Source organism: Ananas comosus, linkage group 9, assembly GCF_001540865.1.
Source record: "Ananas comosus cultivar F153 linkage group 9, ASM154086v1, whole genome shotgun sequence".
In the NCBI taxonomy this organism is placed as follows: Eukaryota; Viridiplantae; Streptophyta; class Magnoliopsida; order Poales; family Bromeliaceae; genus Ananas; species Ananas comosus.
In genome coordinates, this window is record NC_033629.1 from 7,322,539 (window position 1) to 7,330,875 (window position 8,337).

General features: G+C 38.2%; 1 long non-coding RNA gene across 1 annotated transcript; it reads left to right on the plus strand.

Annotated features, from left to right (window-relative positions):
• Positions 5,007-7,414, plus strand: LOC109715714. The gene is made up of 2 exons (XR_002217743.1): positions 5,007-5,203; positions 7,120-7,414. It is a non-coding gene; the product is annotated as an uncharacterized LOC109715714 (long non-coding RNA).

Sequence of the window (8,337 nt, forward strand, 5' to 3'; positions counted from 1 at the left end):
GAGCACGTTCTTTCATATGAGCCACCGGAACTCCTAGAGGACATGACATACGAGGAGTTCCCGGTATCAATTATAGCTCGAGAAGTGCGGAAGTTGAGAAACCGCGAGATTCCATACGTCAAAGTTTAGTGGAGCAATCATGATGATCGCAAAGCCACGTGGGAACTTGAGGACTCGATGAAAGAGCGTCATCCTCATCTATTCGAAGATTTGAGTTGAGGTATGAGTTTATGTTAAGTTAAATTAGTTTCGAGGACGAAACTCCTTTTTAGGAGGAGAGAATGTAAGATAGTGGATCCTCGTCGTGTTAAACCACTTTTGGTCAAAATGACCAAAGCGTAGCGAGAAGGATGCTTGGACATAGTCCATACGACATTCCAACAATGTTGGAAGGGTTAAAGCTGAGTTTCAAGTGAGACTATTGAGTTTTAGCATTGCTCGGCACGAAATGGAGCTAAAGCATTGCCAAAACTGCAATCTGGGCACTGCGTACCAATACTGTGGAAGAGGTACCGGTACCCTGCAGCAACCCGAGAACAGCAACTCTCGGGTTTGGCCTCTGCTGAGCGGCATACTGGTGACGCGAGCCCGCGTACCGGTACCCAACGCCGCGAACAGCAGGGTTGTTCTGCTGCAAATAAAATAAAATGGAGGGCTTATTTGCGATTGTGTGAACATATAAGAGGGCCCCATCTTCTTCTCTCTTGTTCACAAGCTGAGAACACTCCTCTCTCATTTTCTCCCACTTTCTCTCTAGAAGCTTCTCTCCAAGGGTGATTGGTGGAGATTAGAGGGGATTTGAAGGAGGATTTAAGGCTTTTGAAGGTGAAGAGCTCTCCTACAAGGTGGAGCTTGTGGTGTTCATAGGCTAAGGTAAGGTTTCTTGTAAGATCTTGGTTAGGGTTTGGTTTTATACCCTAAAACACTTGGTTTTGATCTTCTTACATGAAAGGAAACCTAAGAGAGACCTTGGAATCTCATGTTGGAACCATGTTGTTCATGCTATGGGAACCCTAAGATTGAAATTGGGGTTTTCATAGATATGAGGTTTATGGTTAAATTGACCCTTTGTAATTGAAGGTAAAATCGACGTTGTGGGCAACTCAAACGGGAGTTCCTACGGGAGTGTAGCACGGTATTGAAGAAAAGGACCGCTTTTGCTTCGTTTCCGCCGGATAGGGCCGAAGCAATGTCTAAAAATTCCAAGCTTCGTATTCTCGCACCTCGGCATTATTTAGAGGTGGGGGGGTGCTATCCGAAGCAATCGAGTTTGTTTCTATGTCCAAGTTACATTGTTGACTATGCACCTCTCATGTTGATTATGCATTGTAGGATGTTGATAGTTGCATTTTCATTCCTTATATGCTTTCATAGTTCATATTGCATTGTGAGATGGACACATGATATAGTGGATGTGTAAGGATTGGGTCTTGACATTGAATCCTATAGTGCCGAAAACAAGTGATGAACTTCATGTATATGCGATGACATATCAAGTGGCATGTGAACTATATGTAATAACATAAACGAGTGGCATATGAATCTAGTATAGTAGAGACACTTATGACATGATAAACCTAGGGATAGATGATTTTCCCAAGTTATGGACATGTGGCATGTGAATTTAGTGTAGTTGAGGCACTTAAACATGAACATTGGGATAGATGGTTTTCCGAGTCGTTGTTAACCCTAGTTGGTAGGGTATTCTCAGTTTGAGACGATTAGATCATACTTACACAGTCTGTTCTTGCTTGGCGGTGGTCGCTCCACTCAAGCAGTGAGCTCCGGAGTTATCACACGATGGACTAACGTACTTGTCCAACAGACGGTCTCGGGTGGGTCGAGCGGTCGGGCCTCCTCACTAATGGGATTGTACTTGAGTCGGGGCGAACCTTCGGGTTAGCCAAGTTGATTGGGTGATGAACATATGAATGATATACTTTATCGAGCATAGTAGTATGATAGCTAGTTGAGTTCATTATTATGTAGACATTCATTCATTTACTATTGATTAAGGCATAGTAGTATGATAGTAGAATTCATACTATGTTAGCAGTTTTGTTTCATATCATATCTATCTACTCATGCTTGGTTAGACCTAGTGGGAAGATCGGCGGGGTCGGCGGCCGAACCCACTGGGAACTATTATTAGTTCTTATCCCACTTTATTGCAGGGCCTAGCTCGAGCGGACCGGACAAGGATTGCGGTAAGGGCATAGCGCCCTAGTTAGTAGCCTTCCTTTATGCATTAGAGTACCCTATGTATGAGAGAGAGACTTGATATATTTTGAGAGAGGTTACTTTTGGAGAGTTGTACATATATTATGAGAAGAATATGTAAACCAAACGATGTAAATGGTTGAATGAAAATGTAATAGCTAGCTTCCTCTCTTTTGCTCTTGCTTGTTTATACTCACAATGAATCATGTATTTAGTTGATGTTTTCCTAGGCAACTATATGTACATGATTGTTGTTGTTGGGCCTTGGGCCGACAGGGGAGGTTCTGTCCGTTCGGCGTCTATTCGGCGTATCCTAACCGACCAAATTGGCGGTTGCGGGGCGTGGCAACGAGGGTGCAGGAGGAGAAGGGGAGTAAGTGGAGAAGAAAATGGAGCGGAACCACGACCGATCGAGGCGGAAACTGCAGCCGATCGAGGCGGCGGATAAGCAAGATGAGGGAGAAGACGAAATTGGTGAGGGGCAAAATGATCATTTTGTCATCACATTTCACACTGTACTCCCCCTGTGAACATTTTTCATTTTACAAGGGGGCAAAGTGTAGACTTTTAAATGTCATGGGGAAAAAGTGAAAAATTAGATTTTGACAGGAGGATTTTATGTAATTTAGCCTTAATTAAATTAGTATTTTTCGTCTCAATAAAAAAGAAAGTTTAGAAAACTAATTTATAAATGATCTAAAGATGAGGGACTGACGTACATTTTTATCTAAAAAATGTATAACAACTAGATTCTACCATATGATTCAAGACAACAAAACCCTCTTTCGATACAGGTGACTTCCAAACAGACTACTCAACTATTATGTATAACATCTTTCATAAAATATTGAACCATGTGATTCAAAATCGAGAAACCCATATAATTATAGGTGACTTTGAAATAAAACTCCCTTCACTATAGATGACTTTGAAATAGAGCCATCAACAATTATGTATTTATTTTTAATTGATATCTTTTCGACTTTTATTTTTTATTAATTAATTAATTCAGTTTTATTTGATATATAATAGTTAATTAATCTATTTTCTAAAATTTAGTATTTAACTATTTAAGATTTAAAATTTTTGTTTAAATTTTTAGTTTATTTGGCTAAATTAGTAGTTATGTGTATGTTAATAAAAAAAATTAACAGATAAATTGCCTAAAGATGAGGAGACTTTGTACATTTTTATCTAAATAAATTGTATAATTTTTTATCAATTAAAGAGATCTCAAATGCGGATATCTAATATGGAAGGTTTGCATGAAAACTAAATAATATGCAGAAAAAGAGATATTCTGAGATTTTATTAACTAATAATGTTTTGGATACTATTTATTTTAAATTTTGTTTGGATTATTTTTAATATGTAAATTGCTAAATACTTCATCTGTCATTTATTAGGCCCAAAAAAAAATTATGGTGCTGATTCATAAATGGCCTAAAGATTGAGAGCCTTCAGATATTTTTTGTCATAATAAATGATATGATTTGTATTAATTAAAGAGGTCTCAAGTATAAAATTTTTTTAATACAAAATAAAATGGTATGAATGACATGACCTAAATAGTATAAAGAGGCCTAAAGATTGAGAGCCTTTAGATATTTTTTATCATAATAAATGATATGATTTGTATTAATTAAAGATGTCTCAAGTATAAAATTTTTTTAATACAAAATAAAATAGTATGAATGACATGACCTAAATCATATTTTTGTATAAAAGATTTGTAAGGTGCCGAACTTCTGTAGTTATGAAGTTGCGGTGGAATGTAATATACCGGATTTTAATATAAAAGTAAAAATAAATAAAAAATAGTATGAGATACTATTTTATTAGATTTAGAGAAGTGAAATATAGGTTGGGAATAACCTGTGCTTAAATCGGAGCAAAAATAGAAGATTTAAAATTTTCTGTGAGAAACGGGGCAGATAAATTAGTAGAAAATGTACAGTATCAGAAAATTATGAAAATTGGAGGATATATCAGAATTATTTTTATGAGGCTAGATTTAAAGTTTCATGTCATTTTAACATCTGGAAGGTGGAGAATAAAATCGAACTGCTATCTGCTAAAGATTACAGTTCGGTCGAGCTTTCGGTGATCAAACGGGGTTGAAACTGAAAAATTAAAAATTCTTTCGTTAAGTTGAGTGAAACCGAGCATGACTGCCAAATTTGAGCTCAAACGGACGTTCAGAAGGGCATGCAAAAAATATCCGTACCTGAGCTACAAACTGAAGTTGAATAGTGTATAGCTGAGGGGCTAACTTGTAAAAAGAAATTAATCCCTTTCTTCTCCTTCCTCCTCAACCGAACACAACACACACACACGCATGCATGGAGGGAGAGAGAAACCTCCCTTTCTCTCTCTAGATCTTTTCCAAAATTGATGGATTTGGTGGAGATTGAAGCTTGAAGGTGGATTTTCATCTTCATCATCTTCTTCCTCTCCATTAGAGCTAGCTTGAGAGGTAAGCTTTGATGCCCTTTAATGGTAGAATTGTAGGGCTCCAATTATATGCTATAAGAATGGATTTAGTGGAACTCCTATATGTTAAATAGAGGATTAATGCTTGAATCATGAAGCTAAATGGTGATTTCTTGCATAGTTGTAACATAGGGCTCCAAAATAGAGTTTTTCAAAACCAAGGGGTTTGATTTAAATTGAGCCTATATAAACCTAATTGCTAGGTATTCTGACGCGCTGGCAAAGTCGATTCAGCGATTCGTCGAGCCGGTGCGAAGTTATTAAAGAAACGGCGTTTTTGGCTTCGTTTCCGCCTGGAGGGCCGAGGCGGCGTCTAAAAATCATGGAAACGGATTTGGAGCACCGTGACGCATAACCGAAGACCTATAATTTTCGGAGCTGCGAAGCGGCGCGCGGTTGGTGCGCAATTGCGAGATCAGGCCAAATCGGATAGCGGGTGCCGCGGGCGACCAATTGCAAGTGTCGACAACCAATCGGAGAGCGAATCAAGGTGGGTTATGCTTACCGAAGCGACTAGGTCGCCTGCATGTCAAAATGGAGTTCGGTTTTATCGTTGATGCATATGTGTATGCATGTATTATTATGAGAATTACGCTAAGTTGATACTTGCATATAGAGGCATTGAAAATACATGCTAGACGATAATGCATAATGACATAGATTAGAAATGCTAAATGAAATGCATGATTGCATACTAGTATATATGCATATTAGGATTAATGCTAGGTGCATTTAGTTTTATAAGATCATGTTGGATAAAATGCATAATGGCGTCATGTGAATACATACTAGATGATAATTGATTATGCTAGTTGACAATGACATGTTGATACATTGAAAATATATGCCAGTGATAGATCCATGAGATCATGTTACAGAACATGCATTTTAACGTATTGTTGATAGTTGCATATAAACATTATGTATACTAGTTGATAGTGGCATGTTGATGCATTAGAAATGCATGCTAGTTGATAATGGCAATTTGCTATGTTGAAATATATGCTAGATGATAATTGCATATTGACATGTTAAAATGTAAGCTAGAAGAATGCATTGGGACATGTGGTAGAAAAGCAAAGTGAAATGCATGATAACCTTTTGTGGAATACATGCTAGGTACAGGTTAGCATTGCAAGATCGTGTTAGAGAGCATGCATAATAACATGTTATCGATTATGTTAGATAAGATGCATGTTGGCGTCGTAAGCACGAGATAGAGAACATGTAATTATAGAAACTCGATATGGACAATTAGGTGTCGAATAGATCGAGTGACATCGAACCTAGTGTTATTAAACATAGATCGGATATGAACCTAGTGACATGAACCTAGGATGGATAAGAATGACAAAGAACCTAGTGTTATGGAACATAGGTTGATAGTGAACCTAGAGTTAGTTGGATCTAGGTGAGTGGCATGTGAAATACAAGTATACTATGATATGAACATAGGGATAGAGGATTTCCCGTGTTGTTAAGAGTGACGTTTGATATTGGTGTAAAGAAACACTTTGATGCAATGAACTTAGGGATAGGTGGATTTTCCCTAGAAGTGACATATTGCACGAGAACTTAGTGTAGTTGAGATACCATGATGTTGAACATAGGGATAGTTGGATTCCCGTGTGGATGTTAACCTAGTTGATAGGGTATCCTCAGTTGACGAGGATTGGATCATACTCACATAGCCTGTCTGTGCTTGTCGTGGTCGCTCCACACAAGCTGTGCACTCCGGAGTTTTGTCACATGAGGGGGCTAACGTACTTGCCCATGGACTAACATACCTGTCCGCAGGCGGCCTTGGGGGTAGCCGAGCGTTTAAAGACTCCTCCCCTATGAGACTTTGAGACGTGAGTTGGAGGCGAACCTTCGGGTTAGCCAAGTGATTGGGTGACAAGTACATGAGCTATAGAGTGGATTTGGTAGCCTAGTTGAGTGGATTTAAGGTTGAGGTGCAAGTGAGACGTCCTTCGCCTCGAGCCTGGCTTTGTGCGTTACTCCGCAGATGATTGACTCAAGACCGAATCGGGTGGATAGCTTGTAAAGGTAGACGAAACCTTATGAATAGAATTGAGATTGACAGGAATCTAAGATAGAGGAAAACTTAGAAGCCAATTGGATGAGCTATGCTTAGCAGGATTGGAAGTAGTATCGAATGAATTACTAATTGGTTGCATAGTTGCATTATTGCATGATTTGCATATAGCATGTTCGTATTGCATGTTGTGAGGCAAGGCATGATTTTATTAGTTGCAAACTCTAGATATCATATCTATTTGTTTATTAAACTAACCTGCAGTTTGCCTCCTTTGGACCTGTTGGTCGAGCTTTTTCCCTGGGTGGTCGTGCCCACTGGGAACTATGGAGTTGGTTCTTATCCCACATTGCTTTGGGGTGTTACAGGTTCGCACGTGAGCGGTGTGGCGGCGCGAGGCAAGGGCGTAGCTCCGTAGGTAGCGCCCTACCACAGAGACCAGAGATAGCAGTACCCCGAGTCGACATATCCTAGGGGTATAGAGATGAAAGATCAATGTATCAAATTTGTAATGAATAAATGATGCAATAATTCAGATTGCATTTGCATGAAAAATGAGTTGGATTTGAGATGTAAAAATGTACGAATGTGAATGCGTGTAATAACTTAGGATGTGTTATGTTGTTGATACCTTCTTTATGCAATCTCTGCTTGAATACTGTCCCTGTTTGGGATCTCTTGTATTGTAATTGATTGCGACGCCTAGGACGTACAGGGAAAACTCTGTCCGTTCGGCAGTTTGTCGGCGTGCCTGAACCTGACCAAATAGGCGGGGCTCGGGCGTGACAAGATTTGCATGACTTAAATCATTTTTGGCATAATTTATACAATTGAAGGAATTTCAAATATAAATATCATTTTTGGCCAAAGAAATGGCTCTTTTATAAATAGTATAAAAGAAAATTTTTTATGGTCATATTAGAGATTTAAAATTTAATTTATCTATATCATTAATTGGACAATAATTTTTTTACTATCTTATACAAATATAATAAAATTTTTAAATTATAAATATTCACTAATAATCTATTTAAAAATTATATATTACATATCAATCATGTCCGATCTTGATTATTTTTAAAAAATATTTTTGTTTCTTTTTTTCAAATATGTGACGTCACTACAAGAATATTATATATTGGCGGCGAGTAATGTCGCCACCATATATATAAAAAGTTGCCACCTTTTCAAAAGGTGGCGATTTTTAAAGTCGCCACAACCTGCCACCGAAAGTGTTGCCGCTAAATGAAATTGTGGCAAAGCATGAAAAATCGCCACATTTTTGAAAATAGCGTGGTGACATTTTATCGCCACCAAATATGATTTTTAGTGGCCATTATTTATCGCTACTTTATTAAAGATAGCGAAGCGATATTTTGTCGCCACCAAATATGACTTTTAGTGGCAACTATTAGTCGCCGCCTTATTAAAGATAGCGTGGCGATATTTTGTCGCCATCAAATATGACTTTTTAGTGGCCCTTACTAGTCGCCACCTTTCATGGAGATAAGGTGGCAATACATTTTTGCCACCAAATATTTACCTTAAGTGGCAACCATCACAGTCGCCACCTTAGTTGAAAATAA